The following is a 26,317-nucleotide window of genomic DNA, read 5'->3' as shown; positions in this document are numbered from 1 at the left end:
ATCCTTGTCTGAGGTATCATTGGCAAATATATTTTCCCATGCAGTTGGTTCCCTTTTCATTTTGCTGATGTTTTCTTTAGCTATGGGGAAGCTTTTTAATTCAATGTAGTCCCATTTGTTTATTGGAAAAGAATATCTTTAGGCAACGGGAGTGGCTGTTAGAATGTTCATATTGTTTTAAAATGTTAAATTGTGATTTTAAATCCACCTGCTTGCTCATCTTATGCCTTGGAACCAGAGTATAAAGATAATATCTTTAAATATATATCAGCATGAAAAAAAATCATAATACACTTACTTGCAATTTCTAGAATATTTGCCCTAGAGATAATGAGGCCACAGTATATGCTTCCTGCCTCAATCCTGAGGAGTGGGCGTGTGTGTTCCTGAGCAGGCTGGAGAGTCATCCTGTGGGGAGATAAATGCAGGCAGCGTCACTGAAACTGTCCACAGTAGTTTTCCCTGTGAGGAAGTGAATTTTTGTAGAGGTACTCAAACCAAGGTGACCACTTGGAACTGATGTTGAATCAGGAATGTTCTCATGTCACATGCAGGAATTTTTTCCATGACCCATAATGGCTCTCCCATATCAAGTTGCCTATGAGTCCAGGACACACTTTATTTTAAAAATCAAAACAGAGAAATATACCATATAGAAATAACTTTGTCACTTTCTCTAAATGGTTTTAAAATGTTTTGTTTTTTCTGCGTATGATTCTAAAGTTGAGCAACTCAGTATTTCAGTGAACAAGTGGCGTTAATGGAAGGAATCCTGACACTTTTAACCTAGCAGATGGCGTATTTTTTACATAGTACTTGATTTTCGAATTAAACTTTTATTCTCTGGGGGAGAAGAAAAAATATTTTCAAGATTTTTAGGTACTTAGATTGTTAGGTGCGTTTTATTCTAAATTGATTCCCAAATACATCTATCAGGAAGCCTCCTCTACACAAGATCATTTTTATTTTGACTTCTCTTTTTAGAAGGAATATTTTGGGTATTTTATTAAATTACTTGGATTTGACCACTTCAGTTGGTCTTTATAATTCTTCATTTCTGGACATATCATTTCTCTTCTGATTTTCATGTTTTTAGAGTTGTTATGTTTTGCCTCACCATAGTGTGTGTGTGTGTGTGTGTGTGTGTGTGTGTGTGTGTAGATTTCAGCAGATCACCTAACAGACTTTCAGATGACTGTAGTAACATTCAGGAAATAAGAGCTGGAGGATAATCTAGAGGGGATGTTGGGAACCTGATACCTTGTATGAGTTTTAGTACAGGTGGTGTTCATTTGACAAATGGAGAATTGAATTTAATAAACCCTGAGATCTTTGAAGCTCTTCTTAATCTTTTATTTTCTATCATATGATTTTAAAGCCACCTTTCAAACCCTATTTAGAAAGTTTAGGGGGTGTTTTCCTAGATCATTGTCTTAAACTTGTTACCGGAATTTTCCAATATTTTCACCTTTTACTTTATTATAAATCTGATGACTTCTGTTTATATAATCAATTTACTTATTTTTTCTGGAATATGAGCGAGGAATACTATAAACTAATTGAGTACATTGCTTACGGGGCTGCAAATGGCAGCAATGAGACCCGCTGTGGTGGAGAGAGTAATGGGCTCTCAAAGATGTCTGCGACCTAATCTCAAAACCTGTGAATGTGCAACCTCACATAGAAAAAAGGACTGTGTGGCTCTGATTAAAGTTAAATGGTTTGCAATGGGGAGATTATAATGGAGTATCTGGGTGGGCTCAATGTAATCACAAGAGTTCTTAGAAGAGGAACACAAGAAGTTTAAAATTAGAGGGAGGAAGGGGGAGGACAGGGATAGAGCCTAAGGCTGGGACCATGAGCTGGAGGATGCAGACGGCATCCAGACGCTGGAAAAGGAAGCAGCGGTCCTCCCCTGGAGCCAGAAGCACCGCAGCCCTGCTGACACCTTGACTGTAGACCATAAAACCTATTTCAGATGTCTGTCCTGCAAAACTGTAAGATAGTGTTGTGTTGTTTTACGCTACTGAGTCTGTGAAAATTTATTACTGCAGCAATAAGAAACTAATATACTAACTATGGTGTAGTTTGATTTGAGAGCATTGTCTGATTTTTTGACACAGCTAAATTAATTGATCTTTCAGCCATTTATGCTGTAGAGGGTTTGTGGTGCCACCAGATGACACATGTTCATTCCTGGGTCTATAAAAACTTATACTTGATGCTACCCAACAGGCACAGTAATCTCTAGGCCTAATCATAACGACATTAACAAAAATAACAGTAAGAATTAACATTTATTTAGCAATCAGTGCACGTTAGACATTGTTCTGAACACTTCATATCTATTACCTAATTTCATTCTCACAATTTTGTAAAGCAGGCACCATCATTATAGTCATTTTGCACATGAGGACATGGGAACTAAACATAATGAAATACCTTGCTTAAGATCACAAAAAGTTCCTGCCTCCCTCTCTGCTTGTGTCTCGCCATTCCTTCTAACACTCTTGGTGCTCCCCTAGCACCTGACTGCTTACAGGTCCCCACATGCCTTCGTGTTTATCTCCTCTACCTCCGGTTTCCTGGGATGATGAGCATGTGAAAAAACCTGAGGATAAAGAGAACATGGGACATTTAATGAGCATAAAATACATGATATTTGGAACAGTAAGAATGTTGCAGTTTTTGTTTTTTTCTGGGGTAGAGGGCAACCTGCAGATACAGATTATTGCCAACAAAAAGTCAGGAACAATTGGCAAAGATTAGACTATGATGCCTTTTATAAGTCATGTTAAATTGCTTTAGACTGGCCTGTGGGACGTAGGGAGTTACTGAATAACTGTGATCATGTGTTTGTTTTCGAAAGCTCATTCTAGGGACAGTTGGTTGGTAATAAAAGGGTCAGAAAGCCCAAGCAGGAGATCGTGCAAGACAGGTTTGGAGACTAACAGGTGGATTTAAGAAATAAGAAATCTTTATGGCTCATTCCTGAGACCTTCAATAAATAGTCTCCTTTTGGACTTAATTGTTCTGAGTCCTAGTCTTAGGTACAAGTCAGCAAAGTATATATTCAATGAAGTGTATTTACTGTACAGAACAGAAGGTCACTTAGTTAGCTTTTGATAAACTCTAGGCTCACAGATCAAATATTGGTAGGCCACAACATTTTATAAGGACCTTTAAACATGCCTAACATGTAGGGCATTACAACTTGTTTCTGCCTTTGCTCCTTTTGGTGCTGTTGATGTTCTGTTTCCAAACTGTCATGCGATTGCTCCTGGACCGGCCCTGGGCCCCTTCCAATTCAAATGAGGAAGGCCAACCCCTCCAGACCTCTACCTTTGGCTACTCTCTGTCCTTCCTCCCACATGATTTTATCTCTACCCAAACTGTGTCTACATGGCAGTTACAGAATTGGCTTTTTCCTCGTAGCCTCTTTATCTTTCTTTGTATTTGTGTTTTTCTAAGCACCATAAGATAAGCTTATCGGGGTGTGTGTGTGTGTGTGTGTGTGTGTGTGTGTGTGTGAGAGAGAGAGAGAGAGAGAGAGAGAGAGAGAAAACACGTGCAGAACACTCTCTGGATTGGGGAACATTGGAAGAAGCTGGAGCTCTGATTGGATCATTCATTTTTAAAAAAAATTCTTTTTGAATAGGGCAACTTCCCTTTCGTCCTAGTCTCACACTAAAAGACTGAAGGAAAAGGGAGTGATAATGTTTGTAGCTTTGAAGAATGTGAAAAATAACAAGAATTGTTAAGTCTCAGCTGTGCAGAAGGAGGTTTGCCGGTGTTGATAATGCGCTGGCCTTGCCACACTGTGAAGCCCTTTGGTTGCCTGCCACCTTGAACCTGAAATGTTAGAGACTATAACAAATGTGATTAATTTGGAGTAAACCAAAGCAGAGTGTCTTGTCAAGCTCTCATGAAAGAAAATAAATGCTGTTTCTAAGAAGGGAGTGCTTCCGGGAGGCATCAAAAATGTGCACAGAATTGGGCCGATGCAGTACCTCACCACCCAGGAACCTGGACACAGCACCTAGTGAAACACCCCAGGAGAGGGGTATCACCGGTGAGACCTCTCTCAGTTTCCATTGACAAAGGTGATTCTTATTTTTTTTGAAGAGCATGCTCCTGGATCCTCTTAGCCCTGAATCATTCTTTCAGAAAATCCCAACCCTCACTGAGCCCCCTAATTTCCCACCCTCTGAGTCTGACCTCTGCCTTCCACAGAGCACTGCCTCACGTTTTATTAAGTCCTGACATAACACTGATGAGCTGAATTCCATTACCACGTCAGTCGGCCCTATGTAGTCAGGCCCACAGGGACAAGACATGTACTAGACATGTGTACACGGCAACTACAGGGAGGAGCCAAGGTTTTGCAGGATTTGTTTCTGTTCAGGACGGTCAAGATAAGAAAAGAAAAACAGATTTTTGTTGATACCTAAAACCCTATCGTGTGATACTTCTGTTAATTATAAATCATTGAAAGAAAAATTCGGGGTTGACTGTGCTTTGGGATCGTGGTGTCTTAGGAATCTTAATATTTCAGATGTTCTAAAATAACCCAGCTTTAGGACAATGAAGAGTCAGATATATTATGAATGCTTTTGACTTCAGTGACAGCAGTCTTAGCGTGTACTTCATAGTGAACTGGTAGAAAATCTTATTTTAAAAAAATCGTGTAGGAAAATCTACACTCAACTTGTTTCTTATGGTTATTTAATTGTTTGCTTCCCTTTTGGAATTTTTTTTCTTGCTTCTTTTATGAATGTATAATTACCAAAACAGTAGGAAGGTATATGGTTATATGTTTTTCTCTCTGATGATGAATGGTACTAGGGTTGAGAAGTGAATTTATATTAAATAAAGGGAATATAAATTCTCTCCTTTGGAAAGTCATCTTTGCTGTATTTCAATATAAATTTTTTTCAGTAGTTATTACATGCCTTGTTTTATTTAAGTTTCAGAAAAATTGAAAAGATTTACTTAATTCTTCTATGCCTTTCATATGAACTTGATTTATTAAAATTGTAATATTGAATTTGAACTCACTTTTATTACCTTAATAACAACTTGAGAAGTGAGTAGACTCTTGGAGCAACTTCTAAAGATAAAGAACCTTATAATGATCTATCTTATTTTTTATCTTCTATTATTTTTCCTATAATGATGGTTCATTAATAACTTCATATTTATAGCCTTCCAAGGGACTTACATGTGTATTTCCAAGTATTAGAGCTAATGTTAAATGTGTATTTAGGTCAACATAATATATTTGATAATTTAACATGACACTTCTCTAAACTCTTGCCTCTTGGAACCATGTATATTTTATAATTAAGGACTAACAAGTTAAATATGAGCAGATAAACATTTAAATGGAAAATATATACTCTATTAATTATGTTCTATCTAAAAATCAAGGAACATAGCAAGGACTCATGGACAAAACCAAAGTGGGGAAGGATTAAGGGAGAGAGAGGTGGGAGGGGGCAGGGGAAAGTGATGGGGGAAAGGCAGAGACAAATGTATTTGGAAAAATAAATAAATTAATTTAAAAAAAGAATATGCAAAAGTATATTCTTTCTAAATATAGTTTAGAGAGTGAGCGAAAGATGGTAATCATAAAAAGCATTAAGAAGGAGGAGCCTAATTTTTATACTTCAGTTTAACATTCTATATCATCAAGACACACATTTCTGCCCTTTTGAAAAAGAATCTATGAAGGATGTCTTTCTCTGTCAAAAAAGAGAAACCTTTCTTTGTATAATAAAAGCGGTGTGAGGGAATCATTAAAAAAAAAGAAGAAGAAAAAATGTACTCTATTAACTATGTTCTATCTAAAACTCTTAATCAAAGATGAATGTTCTGATCCTTTATTTTTGCTACTTATAATAAAAGTACCTTTATAGAAGGGGTACCTAAGATTAGAAGTTATAAGGACAGGGAAATGAAGCTTCTGTTGTTTGAATGTTAATATGAAACAAACATAGTCTGTGTTTTTACATATGCTTTGTCACACGCTATTCTTCCAATGATGCTTTCAGGTGTCTTCTATTAGTTTTTCACTGTACAGATGAGTTAATTGAGCCTCAGAGAAGTTAAGTAGATTTGCCCAAGGTTACATGACTGAGTGAATGTCTGAGACTGAGACTCCATTCTTCCTCTGCTCCATGTTGATATAAACAGTAGAATCAAAATTTATCCCAAGATTTCAAAATAGTTCCAGAACATTTTAACCAAAAAAGTGTTGCTTTCCAAAGTCGTTTTCCTGTTATAGCAGTAATTTTTATTTACAGGTCCTAGAAAATTTTTAAACTTCTTAAAAATGATTTTAAACTTATAGAAAAGTTATGAGAATAGTATATCTCCAGTATACCCTTTATCAATATTCATCAGTTTTTAACATTTTGCTAAATTTGCTTTTTCTCAAGAGCGAGATAAACACACTGACTTACACATAGATATTTTCCGCTGAATGACTTCAGAGTAGATTGCAGGCATGAAGATTACAAACATTAATATTTAGTGTGTATTTCCTAAGAATGTGTATCTTATGTAACCATAATATTGTTGTCAAATTCATAAAATTTAATATTGATAAAATACTTTACCTAATCAGCAGTTCCAATCAATATTCCAATTTTGTGAAGAGCCCCAACAATGTCCTTAATAGCTGTTCCTTTTTTTGATATAGGACTTAGTTCAGGATCAGGTCTTATATTTAACAGTTATATCTTTATATCTGGACAACTCCTCAGCTTTATCTTTTAAGATATATTGACTTTTTTTGAGAATAATGGCCAGTTATTTTATGGAATGTCCCTCAATTTGGGCTTCAGTTTTTCTTATGAGTTGATTTGTGTTATATGTTTTTTCCCTTTGAAACTGAATAAATGGTGTTATCTCTTCTCAGAATATCATATCTGGAGGCGCGTGTCCTTTCGGCCCCTTTTTGGTGATGTTAATTTTGATCGTTCAGCATTGTCTGGTTTCTCCACGGTGTAGTTACCCATTTTTAGCATAATTTTTAATCCCAAGTATTTAATTGCATCATAGAAGAAAGAAAAAGTAGGCAATAAAAACCCAAAAATCTTAGTTTTTTAGTTCATACTTTCAATTTTATGATGGCTTGAACTGTCACAATTATGTAGTCCATAAGATTTTCCATTTCTTCGTTTTAATCTATTCTAAATCTTTGAGTTATTTCTAACAGTTTTTAATTCTTAGGCTTTATTTTTATAAAGAAGACACTTTAAATTGAGTACAGTGACAAGGGAAACTAAAATCAGAAAGTTAGAAATTTATTTCATTGAAGTGCCTGTATATTTACACAGCAGGCAGTATGTGTAGAATTTTCATCTTCAAAAGTTGTGGAGATCAAAAACTTGTGTTAGGTCAAGAGGAGTTAGAGAAACTCACAGATGAAATATCTTTAATTTTTAAAGAGAATTGATAGGTCATGAATGAAATATGTCTCCTAAAATACCATCATATTCACCAGCTCTATCTGGATATTACTCAGTATCAAGACATACTATTGGAGTAAAAAATACTTTACATGTATTCTGTATTCCTGTACTGCTTCTCCTCTTAACCTTTACTACCTGGGAAAACCACAAAGTAGCCTCTCAAACTGCTTTATGTGAGCTTTGAACTTGCTATTTTAGGACAAACAAATATAAAAACTATGGAGGAAGAATTCTACATGTAAATTCCAGCTGGGTCTAGCATCAAGCACAGGACCATGATGGATATCACTGGGGCCACTACACAGTTAATGCGAAACAGATATGGATGGACCTCTCCTCAGCAGCTTGTTGTTAAGTGATGGCAGAGAGCCTCAGGGACCCCAAGGCCCTGAGGAGTGGCCCTCCACATTCTCTGTGCCAAGTTAATGGAGAATCAGTAAGATGTTAGTAAAATGAAAATCAGTGTGTTCTCTCAAGGTTTAAAAAGTTTATCCAAATGGATGATTTGTCAGGTACCTGAAATGCTGTGCCAGTGAGGAGCTTCAAGGCCGCCGTGATCTCCTTTCAGCAGCCAGAGTGATGCAGGGCCGGGGGGAAGCTGCGCTCTGCCGGTGCCGTCACCATAGCAGTCCCGTGCCCAGGAGGACTAAGAACACATCTTCGGGGTGACATTTAAGTTTCTTGATCATTTTGGCAATCGGAACGGCTGCTATGTTAAAAATCATGGTTAAAACTACAGTTAAGATAACATTAATGTACCTGGTATCAGATAAGTCTCTCTATGCAAGAGCCTGGACTGGTGCCACACCACATGTCAAGATGATTCCTAGCTGTTCCTTACGCTCAGGTAGCATATAGTCCAGAAAGGGAGACAAAGATGACATAAACGGTGATAAATGGAAGGCAGTGTATGTTGAATGTGTGTCGAATGCTTTAAGAGTGACACAGAGGGCTGTTAAAACTTGGAGGCTCATGAGTGAGATGTTCAATATCACTGTCCAAAAAAGGAGCTTTTATTATTTTTAATTTTCATTTATTGACTTGAGAGAGAGACACACACACACACACATTGATTTGTTCCATTTATTTGTGCATTCGTTAGTTGATTCTTATATGTGTGCTGACTGGGGATTGAACCCACAACTATTAGCTTTTTACTATATGAAAAACATTAGGAGTGAAGTATAATTGTTTTCTACAAAAAGTTAAGAAGTTTAGTTCTTTTGAAATTCAGAGTTTGTAATGAATAACGAGAGAGACCTTTACCAGGTGGATTGGGGCCAGTCACGAGAATTTTGGTTCTGCAATTGCATAGGGACTCGCACCTCATTAGGTAATGATCACAAGCTGAGCCATCAGAAGTATGTTATCTGTACGCCACAGGCAGCATCCACTGTTTGGATGTTTTTCAGCAGAGGAGGGACACAATTTCAGTAGTGTTTGAGGAAGGTGAAATTAAGAACAATAGGCAGGTTGCATCCAAGTAGAGAAAGGCTGCAGGCAGGAATTGAGAGAGTAAAAATAATGCAGCTATGCGGTCAAGAGGTGTAAGCACTGGTGGCAAATATGAGAATATGCAGAAAAGAAGGAATGAGAGAGCCTTTGAAGGAACACTCCTATGACTTGTAAACTGGGTGGTGTAGCCCAGCCATCTTGTGTGGCACTCACCATGCGTCAGTCACTTCTGGTGCTTCACATGTATTGATTCATTTGATCTTCACAACAGCCCTAGATAATGACTGTTCTTATCCCCATCTTACATTTGCGGAAACTGGAACACAAAGAGTATAAGTAACTTGCTTAGAGTCACACAGCCCAGTGATGGTGTTAGGATCTAAAACCAAGCATTCTGTCTCTGTACCCTGATTCCTAGCCACTCTATCTATAATAAACTATCATGGCAAGGGGGATAGAAAAGCAGGGCCTAAAATAAAGCTCTAAGAGGCTTAATTAACATACAGAATCCTCAATTTCTATTTTAAATGTATAGAATTTTAGAGCCAAAATTTTACTCATTTAAAGGCAAAATGCTTTAACCAGCATGGCAACTTTAAAGATGTAGAAATCTGTGCCCACTGAGGCTTGGCAAGGTGAAATGATTTACCCAGTGCTTCACCCACGTTTGGGCTAAAATGGGTGAACAGGCGGGAGCGCACGCCGACACCGGCAGCACTGTTCTGGCTGCCGGCCTGGCGGCCGCGAGTGCCCATGGTCCGGCCCTGGCGCCGAGCCCTCTCCAGCCTGCTCCCTACATCCCGCTTCAGGCTCCCAACAGTCCCTATGTTTTCTTCCATTTCAAGACCAGCTACAAATAAGGCCTAGGGTTTAAGCTCTTCCTTGTGCCCAAACCTCTTTCTCACTTTGTTTTTTTGTTTGTTTGTTCGTTTGTTTGGGTTTTTTTTTTTGTTTGTTTTTTGCTAATTTCTATTGAAAACAGGAGAAAAATAGAATGAAAACTTGGAGGAAATTTACAAAAGTTAATAAATATTATAGTCACTCATCTTTAATTCTTAGCTATCTTCCAGATCTAGATGTCACTGTCCTAGAAAAAATAGTTTTCAGGAAATACGTGTCGGGTCTTGGTTGGGATGTATTCTGAACCTCTGTGGCCTACCATCCCTCTTGCTCATTAATTATGGTGTTCCTTGACTTGACCCTGTGTGTGTATCCTTCCATAGGTCTTGTGGACACTTCCCTTTCAACACCTAGGCCTCAGAAAACAATAAGTAGCATAGACTACATGAAGTTGTAGGCACATCATGTGCCTGGTACTCTTGATCCCAAATATCACTGCACGTACAGTGAAGTGGGGAACACTTTTTATTAGAACTCTTCTAAGGGAGAGGGGCTATATGTGGGTTGTAACTAAAACTTTGAAAAGCTATTTGAAATGGGGCTTCAGGCTTCCAAAGGATATGCTTGTAACTGTGTTTTAAAGAGGGAGCACCTAGTTCACTTCAGGTCTTTTGATTTACACAGTGCGGGAACAAGCTAGAATTGTTATAGTCTCCTACTCTGTTCCACAGAATGCTCAGTTGGTCCTCTCAAAACATCAAATATTTAAAGAATACTGGCTTTCATGGACACCAAATGAGTAGTTCATAAGTGACCTTCATCTATCCCTAATCTAAGTCAATAGTTAACTTTGTTTTTAGAATCTGATTTTTATACATATATAAAATATTTATGGCATGCGTACATATTCACTTTTCCCAGCAAAAAACAAATTTGCCCCAAAATGTGAATATGTTTTGTGAGTACATAGATAATCCTAAAGCTATCCTTTGCCCTGATAAGGACCATTGTACATAATGATTTGTGTCACCCGACTGGCTTACTTTCTGTCCACAGTAGAATGGCCACTTTAGGACATTTCCTTGTAGACGATGGACACCAACAAAGAACGCTTGTGGGATGAAATGAAAGATTAAATATAGGCTGACCACATAATTGCTGAAGAAGCTGGAGAAAGACACTAACTTTGAGAAATTGGTTTATTCATGAGAACTTGAATATCTGGTTAGTGAATGTGCTTCATATAAACTTAAGAGAAAAAAACAGGTCAAGAACAAAGATAGTACTTCCAGAATCTGCGCTCACAGAGATATGGGACAGAACCAAAAAGAGACCACTACAAGATGGGTGTAATATGTCATGAAACTGAAAAAGAATTCCCAAAAGTAGTTTGTAAATGGTACTTAAATTAAATACAGTTGAAAGAAGAGTTGAATAGTTGACTGGATTTTTTTTTTTTATTGTTTGGGGGTTTGGGGGTATATAAGTTCTATCAGAATGTAGTCATTATTTATAATGAAAAGACTGCAGCCTGATCCCAAACTACGAGCTTAAAAAGAGCATAGCTTGTTTAAAAGTTAGGAACGACAGTTATTACCTCCTAATTTCTCTCATTAATGCTTAGCTCTACGGCACCGTTTTTGTGTTGGGAGTAAAACTGTGTTACTCAGAGTCTCAAAGTTAATATAATGTAAAGAGTATTAAACAGTGCCTTCCACATGTGGATACGACATCATATGCTATGCATCCTGATGATATATTGTGCTGCTGGGAATTAAAATTGTAGCATTCAGTTTTCTTGATTTTTTAAAATAATAAAAGCAAAAAAGAATAATTGGCATTCTTTATAAGGTCACTAAGTACTAAGATGAATGTTCCAAAATTCCCAGGCCTTGAGGAGGGTCTTGAGGGAATTAAAAACTACACAGGAGCTTCTTAACCTGGGCCAGCCGATCCATAGACTCCCAAGGAACAGTTTAAGAGACTATACAGAATTTTTTTCCTGGGGGAAGGGCGCACTGGTTTTCATCAGATTCTTAAAGGGATTCTTATCCCACAAGAGGTTGAAGACCAATTATATGATGCTTCGGTTAAAGGAAACAAAGAAAATAGCTTTTTAAAAATAACCTGTAAAAAACAAAATTCAACTGAGTGAATTTTAAAGATCTTATTGGCCTTATTCAATGATTCATCAACTAGGCAGCACCCAATACAGCATCTAAAAAAGGAGCTCCAAGGAGATGCAAAAAGTGGAAGACTTTTATAAGCAAAAGGGAACAGGAACCAAAAAGGTAGTTTTACTGAGCAAAAAAGGGGGTGGTTATTGCAAGGTTATTCTCTGTTCGGGATGGCAGGGGCATATCAGGCAGATGACCTAACTAGTGCTGGTCAGGTGATTCCTGATTGACTGGCTTAAGATTCCATTTCTGAAAGAGCCAGAAGTGTAATTAAGTTAAATCTTAGTTCGATGATACGAGGTTTAGCTTAAGCAACTGCACTTTGGGCCTGGTTTATTGTTTTTAAGAATTGTTTTTAAAAATCATCTATGCTTAGTAATCTTTATTTAAAATCATCTATGCTTGAATCTTTAAGGGCTGGGAAGTGAACAATATGGAAACTTAAATAAAAATAAAATTTAAAAATAAACTTCAATTTTGTGGTTATTAGACAAAAAAATAAAGTAAAATCCCCATGTCTTAAAAACTGCTTTCAGGCCCAGGATGACAGTAAGAGTTATAGCTGTGTGTCAGAGCTCGGGAGCAACCAGACAAAATCAGAGCAGGCCAGAAAGCTGCAGGAGGAATGTCTTCAAGAAGATGAAGAGAGGAAACAGTGTAAATGAAACTTCGTAAACAATGATTTAGAGAAGTGGGAAAGAATTTGAGATTGACTTAGCCATAAATGCGTATTCAATTAAGCAAATGAAAATGATTTTTAGAAGTCCTATATAGGAAAGGATATGTAATCGTAATTATTCCATAGCTGAATTCAGAATAGCATGGCTATGCTACAATTATATTGGGAAGTGAAGGCAGGAGATACATACATACATGGGGCGGGCATGGGAGGGGAATGGAAGAAAGCTCATCTTCCATAGTGGGAAATTACTAGATAGTGGCTAATACTAAAATATTAGGAAAGCACTATAAAGTCATGTTATTTAGCACTATGGTTGTACAAGTACCAAAAGAATAAACTACAAGAGTTGAAGGCAGTTACTGCTAAGGAAGCAGAAATGGAAAAGGAAGCTGGGAAACTGTTGAGCTAGTTGACTCTTTTAGATTATATGCATGTAAAACTGATTTTGGAAAAATAAGCAAAAGTCTCAGGGGGTTTGGAATTAACCAAGTTGCCAAAACCAAACAACATACCCCAAAAAAGACCACAGCAAGGCAGACTCTCCAACCTGGACACTTGTTTAGGTGTACATGAATGCAATGACTTAGGAAGACGCTGGCAGTAAAAAAGGAAAGGAAGTAAAAAGAATGTATGGTGTTTCTCTACAAATAATAGATTGATAAAGAACTTCCAACATTGCTCTGAAATTAAAAAATAAAAATGAAGAAGTTTATGGTCAGTTGCTCTTGGTGGCAAAGGAAGCCTGTAGATCTAGTTACCGGGTGAAGGGAAGGAGGTTACAGTGGACCCCTAAACAAGGTTGGGATTAGGGGCCTCGACCCCCTTGCAGTTGAAAATACATGTATAGTGCTCCCTTTGGCAGCACACATATTAAAATTGGAACAATACAGAGAAGAGTATCATGGCCCCTGCACAAGGATAATATGCAAATTAATGAAGCGCTCCATATTTTTTCAGTTACAAAGTAATCATGGGGGTGTAAAGCACAGCATAGGGAATATGGTTAATAATACAGTAATGACTGTGTTGGGTGCCAAGTGGGTACTAGGCTTATCAGGGAGATCACTCTGTAAATTATGTAAATGTCTAACCACTGTGTTGTACACCTGAAACTAATATAATATTGAATGTCAGCTATAATACAAAAATAAATAAAAAAGGAAATATGTGTATTATTCATCTCACCCCAGATTTAACTACTATTAGCTTACTGTTGATCAGAAGCCTAAAAGATAACATAAATAATCAATTAACACGTATTTTATATATGTATTATATAATATATTCTTACAATAGAGTAAGCTAGGGAAAAGAAAATGTTATGAAGAAAATCATAACAAAACAATAAATTTACAGTATTTATTGAAAAAAATTCCCTAAGTTATTCTGTGCAGTTGAACTCTATGTTGTTTGAGGGCCAACTGTAATTGCTAATAAAATATATGGCGCACACATTCAGTGAATCTTTGAGTGAATGGATGAATGCTTATCATTAAACTATTGTTATGACCACTTTGAAAATATAAAGCTCTATATAAATGTAAAAAAATGTTTGGACATTGACATTGACATTGATTCAGTTACTTTAAGCATAATTCCTTTATTTTTATTTTTCATAAGATTTTATTTGTTTGTTTTTAGGGAGAGGAGAAGGGAGGGGGGAAGAGAGGGAGAGAAACGTGGCTGTGAGAGACACCGATCTCGGTTGCCTCCCTTGCTTGTCCCAACAGGGGACCCAGCCCACAACCCAGGCGTGTGCCCTGACCTGGAATCAAACTGGCGACCTTTCGTTTCCCAGACAGCGCTCAACTTACTGAGTGACACTGGTCAGAACAAGCATAATTCTTTCAAAATGATCACAGCCAGGTAGTTTATTCTGCTTCTAAGACTCTTGTCATTTTGCATGCATGTTACAGCTATAGGCCTTTTGGAAATACCTTAGGATCCTCTCCCATTGAAAGGCAGAAAACATACTATGTACCCAATTAGGTGGATGGCAGCGTCCTTCACTACTTAGCTCCTCATTGCTGAAGAGGAAAGGGAAGGAGAGAGGCAGGAGGTGAGAGACCTCCTGTGGGGGCAGTCCTGGCTGGGGCTGATGCCCAGGCCTGCTCTAATCCCCGAGGTTATGCTTCAGGTGACGGGCAGAGGCCCCCATGAAAATGGAGAGCATGGCTGATGGGACAGCAGTACTTAGCCCCCAAGGGGGCCTGTGGTGGTGGACGTAGCAGAAGCATCACCTTCTACCTGTTTTCTCATTACTTTAAGTGGTGAGGCCTATACTCTTGGGGCATTTTTTTCTCTACGGTGTGAACCTAGGTTAATTTCTCTGAAAGCTCTTCTGTAACATGAATTATATGTAAGTAGAGTTGTTTGAGGTGTCGGCACGGGCACAGGAGAAAGCTCAGCCACTTCATGTTCTTCCTGCTTGCCCTTTGTCTCGTATCCTGGGCCCTCCACCAGCCCCTCCCCCGACGCCCCACCACGTACATTTCTGTACCCTTCCGGCCAGTGGCCAAAAAGAGTGCTAGGCTTAGAGCCAACCTCAGAAATTTTCTCCCACTGACTATCTGTGTAGTAAGCTTGCTCTATAACGTACAAAAAGAATCAGCTGATTTCTGAAGTGACATGAGGATGAGCAAGTGGAAAAGATTGAGCTGTGTATTAAAGTGTCTTCTGGTTATCAAATAAAGACTCCTTTATCATAAAAGCCAAAGATAAAAAAGAAAATGTGTATGTTTAATATATGGAACAAAAATAAGTCTATTTTTGACATAGTACTTGAGGAGAAGATAGGTCAAAAAGCCCAGCCACCCCTGAAATGAATTTTAGACTCTTAATATTGGTGTGATGGGACAGAGAGAGATATCGGTGATGGGTGCATTGCTGATAGAAATGATTTTTTACAGTAGGTGCTAAATTAGATGTAGAAAGTAGGAGAGTTATCAAGCCTACATTGTCATGCCTGACCTTCCAGGTCCCAGTCGAGGAATCATAATAAAAACGAGTTGTGGGCTTATCTAGAGACACAGCAATAACAGGCACAGAGCAATTTTCAAGCTTTTCTCCAAATGGGGTGACACCAGGGCTTATTCGGGGCCATGAAGGAGATGCATTGGTTTTGATCAGTTTTTAGAACTATATAGTAGCTTATCTGTGGGTCAGAGAAATTTAGTTTTCTCCATTCTTTGTTCATCATTTTCCCCCTTAGGGGCTACATGGATTAGCCTCTGGGAGCTGGGATGAGGCTCGGAGCGTTAACGGAGTCCACGCTGATCCAGATTGCACATCCCCGTATTTCACAGTGTTGGGCCCCCAAGCTCATCCTGACTGAAAGATTCAGTGAAGGCACGTTACCATCTCTTTATATGTAAAAGGAAGAGGAATATTGAATAGCAGTACAGAAATACATATAATTCCAAGGTGCTAATTAGAAAAACCCACACTGCATTTATTTTATCCACTGGCAAAATATTACTCATAGTTACACCTCTAAAATGACTTCTTTTGATTTTTGTTTAATTGTACAGTGTCTCACTAAAATAATGATCAGACCTGAATCTTAAGTAACTAGGAAAAAGGTAAACATAACCACTTGTTTCCACCCTCTCCCTAATTTCAGACAATTTATAACATAATAAGACTTTGAAGACAAAAATAAAAACTGTACTACCTGGAGAGAAGAAAATTTGTTACCCCACTCTGCTTGCTGGCTGTGATGATGGGACAGACTTAAAGGGCTTGAACACAGTAACTGCTAATCCTTTTAAAATATCACTGAGAGAATAGTTATCTTGTCATAAGTTAAGGGAATGTTTTAAGTTTTAGAAATACCAGAGTGGGTAATATTTATGTCTATGAATTTGTCTAAATACACTACAATTGTGGGAAAGAAAATGTAACAGGAATTAGATCAATTCCTTTTCCTTTGTCAAACTGCTTAGCTTCAAAGTAACTAAAGGGAGGAAGACCTTAGTGGGGACCTGTTTTTTTGCCTTGTGCCATCAGGTCTTTAGGATGTTACAACATCTAGTATCTTAACATATGGACAAACAAATCAAGAACTGATTTGTTCTGAACTGTTACTAGTCATTGTCTTTACTTATTTTAAGGCAAGGGTAAACCATGTTATATAGCTGTTGATTTTCTGCTTTCCTAATATTCTTCCATCTAGCAAAAGATGCTGGAAGATATCATTCCCTTCTCCTGTATACAACTTGTCAGAGAAAAGAGCAAGCTTTATGAGAAGGCAGACATGTTTTTAAAAATTGTGCATAAAATAGAAATTGACTCAAAAGCAGAATCCCAAGGGAAACAAGTTCACATTCTGGAGTTTTTATAATTATCATCTTGAAGCACCACTTATAGTTATAAAAATGTTAACATAAATTTGTATTTGATTTAGTTGTTGTGTAAGAATCATTCCCTGGCACAGCTACTTGGTGATCAGTATTAAAACCAAAGGTTATAACCCAGATTTTTAAGAATCCAGTCAGTATAGCATTTAACTTCTTATTGTGTGCTGGTTGCTGGTTAAGTACAGGGCAGGGCAAAAGTAGGTTTACAGTTATTTGTATAGAATATAATGCAATAATTAATAATACAAGAGTAAACTCTGTTTTGCGTACTCACAACTGTAAACCTACTTTTGCCGCCACGTGATATAGGAATTGTTTATTCTCTCCCCCAGATCGTAAGCTCTGTTGAGTTCGGTGGCCTGCTTTCCACTTCAGCAGGGCTTAGTAAGGTCCCTTAGCATGATGGGCATGCAGTAAATGTGTCAAATGAATGAATATGACATTCAATTAGTATCTAACTCAGCTTTAGAGCTCACAGAATGGATTTTAGATATAGAGGGTGAGAATAGAGGCAGAAAAACTGGTTGAAAACCTCTTATGAGGCATTAGAGCACCAGCTGACTAATCAAAGAGGGATGACTGGGGAATGCGGAGACGGCCTCAGTGCACAGATGGTGTCGAAATTGCTCAGGGCAAGTGATTGGATTAATCTAAGATGGGGGGCAAGAGCCTGTAGGGAGAATGAAGGACAAAGAAATAGGGAAATGGAGGTTACTAAAGCTGAAATATTTTGTCACAAATTGAAGCCTGGAGAGAACAGTGACCTGAGTAGATAGTTTGAGGGACTAGCAGGTTCGATGGAGGTGAAACCCGAACGTTGTGGGATCAAAGGGTTGGCAGCGTTTCTTGAAAAGCTTGCATTTGCAAGGCACTGAAATTAAGAGTTGTGGGGGGAAAAGGTGCCACCCAAGTGACCAGGTCATGGTTTCCGCCCTCCAAGGGGTATTCGCACACCGTGCAAGTGGTAGAGATCTCTAGAAACGCATAGTGGAAAAGGTTCTTTCTTTTTGGGAGAATCCAGCAGGAAAGAGTTGATCTTTGAACAAGGCTTTTCAGAATGAATTTAAAACATGAAGATGGGAAGGAAGACGTTCCAGGCAAAGGGGGGATAGAATTAGTAAGACGTGGACTCAAGGAAACATAGGATGTGTCAGGAACAAGACGTTACCTTTAGTGTTAGTTAAGAGATGTGGCCGAGCCCTAATACAGTACCTGCAACTTGATTCTCTGAGCATTAGGGAGCCCTTCAAGGCTTTTAAAGGGAGTGACATTAGATGACCATGCACTAGAAAATCTACTCTGGCCTCAGTATAGAGGTGAGTTAAGCATTGTTTCTACACCCTGGCTTCACATTAGCATCACCCAAAAAGACTGTAAAAATTTCAAATCCAGGCTGCAGCCCAGACCAGCTAAAGCAGAATCTATGCAGTGGAACCCAGACACCTGTCTTATTAAAATCCCCAGGTGATTCCAATGTGCAGCCAGAGTTACATGCCAGTGATTTAGAGCAGGTGTTAGGGTACTTGCTGAAAAGGGCCAGATAGTCAATATTTTTGGCTTTTATATGATTTCTGTTGCAGCCATTCAGCTCTGCCATTGTAGCACAAAAGCAGCCGTAGACAATACATGGAGGAATGAGCATGGCTGTGTTCCAATAAACTTTACAGAAATTTGAATTGCATGTAATTTTCACATGAAACTAGTGAGTCTTGTTCTTTTGGTTTTTATTTTTTTTCCAGCCATTTTCAAATGCAAAAACAAATCATAGACTATACAAAAAAAAAGTAGGTAGCCAGCTGTATTTGACCCATAGATCATTTTTGCCAGCTCTCGATTTAGAGGGTGAAAGTTGAACCCAGGTAGTTCAGAAGGGGAAAGATATTACTGCAATAATCCAGATAAGAAATAGTGCTAACTCTCTTTTGTGGTCCATTATAAGGACAGAGTGAAAATAAGTGATATTGAGTTGATATTTATAGCAACTCGTGTTCTTGTGTGTGACTGCTGAGCTCCCAGAAGTTGTCACACAAGGGAACTTGGAATGAAGCAATGTGCTGCATGTAGTACTCAGTACCCTTAGACTCTGTCTTTTTACTTTGCAGGGATTTGTTTTATGTTGAAAGGCTATTTCTTTTCTAACTGCTTATAATGGCTATTCATTTTAGCAACATTTCTTGCTGCAGAGTTAAGTCTCCTTCCTTTCTTCTGTGCCAGCCTTGCCTTTGTTGCCAGAGACTGCCTTTTCCTTGCAAACAAATGTTTTCTTTAGAAAATACGGTGAGTTTGATATAGGAAAATATGGCTACTTACATTTTACTTTATCAGCTATCACTGAATTAACGCAGAATTTCCTCTTTGCGTGTTCTTCCCGCATTTGTTGCCTAGTTAAGGGCCTGCCAGGGTAAACGGAGCCATGCTCCTCTGCCACCCCCACTGTGCAAATGAGAGGCTGATTGTTACACCTTCCATTCCGCTAAGGTAATTTTAGAAACCATAAGCCTGCAAAGACATGTTTCCCACTGATATCCACTGTGTTTCAGAATCAGTGGTACATTTCCACATTTGCCTGGTGGTTTTATTTGAATACCATTACAGTTGGATGAACAAATTCACTTTATTTATCTTCTAACATCCACTCTTAGAATTCTGCTGTTTTAAAGTCCTCTAAGAAATGCTTACACTGTCCACCTCCTCCCCCCACTCCCCCTCCCCCGCCCCTGCCACCCACTGAGATTTGAGAAACTGAAGAACCTAGTAACTCTCCCTGAATTTGCTGTAACTGGAGGGAGAAAAGGAAATTCAACACCACAGAGTCAGCAGCATTTATAGTCGTCTCAGTTATCTTGCAGCTCTTACTAGAAAGGAAGAGGCAAAAAAACCCCACAAATGTGTAGAGTTAGAGCAGACTTGTAAAATTTTCTCTACTGCCCTCAATTCTTTCTCATAGAACGTAAAAGTATATGTGCCTTATAAAGCAAAAGCAGATGAGACTTCGGAGGGTTTGTCTGTTTTCCCAAGTATTTTTGGTTACTTGATCACCAAACATATTTCTTCACATCACTGATTTTTTAAAAATTCATTTCTAAATTTTGATGTTTGTTTTAATTCCAGGGACCTGTTTTTCCTTCCTCTTGGTGATCTTGAATGATTATCACCTTAGGGACACAGTCCAAAAATACACAATGTAAAAGTAAGATTGTGATTGAGTGCTGATAATGTCAAGTGCTTTTAATTAAGCTTCTGATGATTTATACATTGATAACAAAATAAAGGTTCAGGCTTATTAAATTAGCTTTCCATTTATTTTTCAGAAGCACTCACCAAGTCAGGAACTAAATATGTAACAGCAGCCTGTTCCCGTCAGCCAAAGCCTCCCTGCGCCCCAGAGGAATTCCTGCATAGAGCTCATTTTTACATAAAGGAAGAGGTTAGGAAATAATGCAAAGCTTCAAAAACAAATGTGGAGATTAAGAATGTAAAATGCCTGGTAGAATTCAGAATGGCAAGAGCTGAAAGACAGTAGAGAATCCATATAGAAGAATAAAGGTTATCAAGTGGAAGAGAACTCTGGAATCATCTTGCCTAACAGTTCTCAACTTTAGCCGCACATTGGAAAACCCAAGAGCTTTTCAATAATAGACTTGCCTAAATCCCGTCATGCCAATTAAGTCAGTGCCTCTGGGGACTAGGACTGGAGCACTGGTATATTTTAAAGACTCCCTAATGATTCTGACCTGCAACCAGAGCTGAAACTACTGGTCTAATCCAGCTTCCTCATTTCACATATGAAATCCGGAGCAGATACCTGAGCGTAGCTCAGAGAACTATTATTTGCTTGGATTTTAACGTCAGCCTTCTCCTCTCTCTTTCTTAGCTCCTTCATTCTTATACTCTGTGTGATCACGTCCCCTCTCCTGCTTTAAATGGTATTAATGGTTCATGACTCCCAAATCTATGGTCCACATCTCTCTTCTAGCACCATACCCTTCTGTGTAACTTCCATCTCACTAAGTGTCTCACAGCCAGCCACCTGAAACTCATTATATGCAAAACTGGATCCCCCTCTTCATCCCCCGGCCCCCAAATCTGATTTTTTTCAAGTCTTATTTTTAGATTCCTTCCATCAGCACAGCATACTTCACTCTCCTTGGCTATGTCAGCCAGAAGTACTGGCGTCTTCGCCTGCCCTTCCCTCTCCTGCACTGCTGTCCCGCCAGTCACCAAGGGCAGTTCACCCCGCCTCCCAGCTGTCTCTCAGGTCCACCCGCCGCTCTCCTTGCCCCTCCCCTAATTTGGTGTGTTGTTCTTTTTTCTCAGCCATCGCAGTTCTCTCACACCATCTTTGGCCTCCAGCCCAGCTTCCACACTCTGTCTCTAACACCATTAGGAAGTTCTTTCTGACACACACATTTGATCATTTTGAAGAAATTGTCACATATTTTGCATCATGTGCTCTAATCATTTAGCCATTTCTTTGATTCAACAAAGCTACCTCCTTTTCTCTCTATCTCTGTGTGCCTTTCCCCAAGCTTCTTTCTTACAGTTGATATAAGTGGCATAATCTATCTACAGACTCAGTTCTTTTATTTCCACCTTTATCGAAAACCAAACTCCAGTAAGCTATAATATTGTACCACTTCAGCCACATGCTGTCCCGTTGTAGACTGAGTTTAATAGGACCAGCATTGCCTACACCCTAAGGACTGGAGCCTGCCCCTGCAGGAAGCAGAATAGAAGACCCCCTACGAAGAAACTCAGACCTAACCTGATCATCAGACCGCATCCTTAGTAGTTATATCACTTAACCTCGTAAGGTTTCCTAGCTACTTCATTTCTTATCCCTGACTTCAGCATCTCTTGGTGCTTCTTGCTAAGTTCTGTCCTCACAGAGATTCTCTCAGCTCCTGACTAGTTCTTCACCAAGGACCCCTCTGACTCTCAGTAGTTGTTTTTATGTTGTACCTCTTGGCTATTTCAGCCCATTTGCCTCAGGGTGCAGTTCTCTGACTTCCCTTCCGCATGCCTGTCCCTGGCATGTAGTAACTGACCAGTCCTTGATCTCTACACTTTACTGCCTGGAGTTTTGGGATTTGTTTATAGCCTAACTCTCCTAGTCCCTACCACATCATCAGTACCTTGTTGTCTCAAGTATACCTGCATGACACAAAGGTCAGCTATTCAGAGCTGTCCAGTTAGCAAGTTATCTTGGTTCCTTGTCTTTTCACTCTTCCTCTCCTGCTGCTTTTTGCCATTTGATTGGTTAACCGCTCCTTAGTCTCTTTCAGAAAGGGAGCAGGAAAAAATAAGTGTGTTGAAACTTTCCTTTCTTAGCATATCAGTTGTACTTTAAAAAAATGAACAAACTTGCCCTAGAGTTTGCAATATACATTTACAACTAATCCAAGTTAAAAAAAAAAAAAATCCACTTTCACGTAATACAATACTGCTTCATGGACAGTGTACCTTAAAATAACAAAATATTTCTAGTTCTGTCCTTTCATCCCTAGTATGATTGCTGCCATTCATTTCATATATAAATAAGCATTCATAAATGAATACATTGTTGCTTCTTTTTAAATAAACTGTTATCTTAAGGTCAGTTAAGAACAAGAATAATAAAATTTTTATTTTTCCTATACTTATTTCTTCTTCAGTGCTCTTCTTTTCTTTATGTAGATCAGAATGTCAGACCTGTACTATTTTCATTCTCTCTAAAGAATTTCTATTAATGTATTTTGCAAGGGAAGTCTACTGACAATAAATTACCTTAATTTTTCTTTGAGAAAATCTTTATTTCTTCTTCACCTTTGAAGGATAACTTCACAGAGTGCAGAATTCTAGGTTGGTATTTTTTTCTCTCTCAATTCTTAAATATTATATTCTATTCTCCTTTTGTTTGCATGGTTTCTGAGGAGAAACTGGATATAATTCTTACCTGTGTTCCTCTATAGTTAAGGTATTTAACCACCACCACCCCCGGATTCTCTCAGGATTTTCTCTTTGATTTACTGTAACTTGAAAATAATATGCCAAAGTTTTCTTGGCATTTTTCCTGCGTGGTGTCCTCCAGGCTTCCTGGATCTGTGGTTTGGTGTCTCACATTAACTTGGAGAAAATTTTCAGTCATTATTGTTTCAAATATTTCTTCTCTTCCTTTCTTTATTCTCCTTCTGGTAGTCCCATTATGCATATTTTACATCTTTTGTAGTTGTCCCACGGTCCTTGGCTATTCCGTTGTTTTCAGTCTTTTCTCTCATTGCCTTTTGGTTTTCAAGGATCCTGTTGAGATAGACTTTAACTCAAAGAGATTCTTTCCTCTGTTGTGCCCAAGGCCATAAAGTTTACTAGTAAGCCCATAAAGTCATCCCTCATTTCTGTTAGTGTTTTTGAGCTCTAGCTTTTCTTTTTGGTTCTTTCTTGGGATTTTTCGTCTCTGGGCTTACATTGCCCATGTTGTCTATTTTACCCATTAGAATCCTTAGCATAGTAATCGTAATTGTTTTAAATTTCCAATCTGATAATTCCAGCATCTCTTCCATGCCTGGTTCTGATACTTGCTCTGCCTCTTCAAATGGTGTGTTTTGCCTTTTGGCATGCCTTGTAAAAAAAATTTTTTTTTTTTTGATAGCTGGACATCAAGTACTGGTTAAAAGGATGTGCTATACTCATAAATTGAAATTGGCCATGGGTAATGTGGTGGTGAGGGTGCGGGGAGCAGAAGCCTTCTTTATTCCTTTGATTAGATCTTAATCCTTTAGTGAGCCTGTGCCTCTGGACTGTGAACCTAACAAGTGTTTCTTAGATTTCTTTTTCCCCCTGCCTTAGATGGGACAGTAGGGCTAGGTGGGCTGGATTTCTGCAGATGTTAACTTGTTAGAAATCTAGAAGTTCACCAGATTTGCATACTGTCTTATCTTTTAAACCAAACCACAACCCATATAGCTTCAGAACTTGGCATGTAGTTGTTTTTCAATTAGCTCTCAACTTTGTGGCCTGATCCTTGGAATTAATGATAAAGGTGACTTGAAGGTAGGTACCTCATACACTTCTGGGGGGGATGTTTGCCGTACTCACTGTACTTTGGCCACCCTCGTTACAAGTTCATCACACAACTTGTTTAACATGTTTACTTTTTAAACACTTGGAGAATTAACAGGTGGCTGCATGACTGAGATGTTTGTTTTAACAGGCTAAAAAGTGGGAGGTAATTTAGACACACACTATGATGCAACAGGAAAATACCTAATTATTCCATTTTTGGCTCAGCTTTTAGCTTCAGTTAAAACTGCTGATAGCAAGGCTCAACAAGCCTATTGAGTAGCATAGTCCACTTAACATTGTCTTCATGTGAGAAACTGGCTCACTAGCAGTAATGGACGCTTGAGTTATTTGTACATGGAACTCTCCACTTGCTTCAGTTCTAGAACTTAGTAAAGGGTCTCTTTTCAGAGTATCTGTCAGCAGTTTTGATGTGAATGTAAAAGGCTCTGAAAGTCCCGTATCTATTTCAGCATGCCCTAGACACCAACTTGTAGTATTTTTTGTCTGAAAATAGAATGCTCAGAAGGTGAAATCCTGAAAACAAGACAGCTAATGTTAATTTGCCTGACATGTTCATCCTGATGTGTCTGGATATAGGTTATGATTGGTTCTTGAACTGTCTTCATTAAGCAATTAGAAGGAGCAAGGAATTTCACTGGATAGTTAGTTGTTCGTTTGGTTTGGGGTCAAGGGACTACCGTTAGATGTAGACATGGTTAAAGATAGAGATTCAAGAGCAAGGATGACTAACTTTTTCTGTAAAGGGATAGATAGTAAATACTTCAGGATTTATGAGCCACATAAGCTCTCTTGTAACCACTCAGACCTGCTGTTACAGCATGAAAGCGTTCATAGATAATGCATAACTGAATGAATGTGTCTATGTATCAATAAAACTGCATTTACAAAAGCAGGCGGTAGGCTGGATTGGCCCATGGCCATCATTTGTCAACCCCTATTCTGGATCCCAGAACATACACCATCGGGCTATATAAAACAGTAATAATTTTCAGTTAATTGGACTAATACATATAACCTTCAACATTCAAAGCCAAGACTTCACCGAGTTTGTATATAATAAATTTGTTATCAGAGAGGAAAAAAAGCATTCTTTCCTCACTTGCTTCTTTAGGGCCTAATCCAAATAATGTTTTTACTTATCACTTATACCCCACTTCCTTCTCAGAATAATTGGGTAGTTTATAATAAAAGACATCTTTAGCTATCAAAATAGACATGTAAAATCAACACTCACAAAGAAGGGCACACAAAACAACCTCTGAATATTTTGTATCTATTGCCAAAGCAAGCTGGTAGTTCAGCCGTTTCTGGGACCGAACAGACCTGGGGGCGGACACCTCCTAGGTTTAACACTGCTCTGCTCCTTAGTTCATCCACTCCAGCATAATTTCCTTTGTCAACGAAATTTCCCTCATGTTTTGTGTTGATCTCCTACCAAAGGAAGTGTTAGTATCTGTCATTTTTCTCCTGATTGAAGTATAAGCCAAGAACTGTTAAACCAACTAAGTGGGTGGATGGGAAGGAAGAAGAAAATTATAAGCTAATGAAAACTTTGGTGGCAAGGGACCTGCTCAGAACAGATCCCAAGGCTCATAGAGCCAAGGGACTGTTTCCAGTCAGTTAGAGGTACACCTCTGCTGTCTGGGGGAAAGAAATGTTTCATTACTTGAGAGCTTCATGGTCAGAAGCACACCTGACAGATAGACCAGAGGAGGTGGGAATTCTGGCTGAGTGGCAGGAAGAATAACTTTCAGTGGGTGTCAGAAAGTGAAAACAAGACCAAATGATTGGAAAGACTGCCAACTGGAATCGTGGCTCCAGAGACTGTTCTGAAATAGGGAAGCTGGCCTATGGGAAAACCATGATTGTATACAAATGACCCTGGTACAAGGTCCTAATCTACAGCAGACTTCAGTACTCAGCCAAGTGGCTACAAAAGATCGTGTAGAACCCAGGAGGATCCACTATAGATCCCTGGCCTTGGGGAAGGATGACAGACATGCTCATGCAGACACTAGGCGCCGTGGATACCAGGTAAGGATTCACTCTTAAGTGAAGGTCAAAGAAGTTCATTTACGTGGTAGTTGGATTAAAATGAACAAAGTAGAACCAGAAGTAACACAGGCAGAATTAAGGACAAACAGGCCACTCTCCTGACAGAATTTAATATGTGGTGGTATCTAACCACGTGATGACAAGAAATAAATTCTATAATTGGCACCTGGGAAAATGTTCGATATCTGTTTTTAAAATGTTTTTATCTGT

The 26,317-nt window shown here is 38.6% G+C and overlaps 1 protein-coding gene and 1 non-coding gene across 6 annotated transcripts in view; both read left to right on the top strand.

Annotated features, from left to right (window-relative positions):
* The window catches only part of CDKAL1 (CDK5 regulatory subunit associated protein 1 like 1), a 609,813-nt gene that overhangs the window by 457,977 nt on the left and 125,519 nt on the right, over positions 1-26,317 (top strand). The gene's annotated exons all lie outside the window — the stretch shown is intronic.
* LOC129085809 (U6 spliceosomal RNA) lies at positions 13,479-13,585 on the top strand. The gene has a single exon (XR_008530747.1). It is a non-coding gene; the product is annotated as a U6 spliceosomal RNA (small nuclear RNA).

The sequence above is a fragment of the Pteronotus mesoamericanus genome, unplaced genomic scaffold (assembly GCF_021234165.1).
Source record: "Pteronotus mesoamericanus isolate MK-2021 breed Mesoamerican mustached bat unplaced genomic scaffold, CSHL_Meso_final scaffold_31, whole genome shotgun sequence".
Lineage (NCBI taxonomy): Eukaryota > Metazoa > Chordata > Mammalia > Chiroptera > Mormoopidae > Pteronotus > Pteronotus mesoamericanus.
This window is presented reverse-complemented; position numbering and strand designations above follow the sequence as displayed.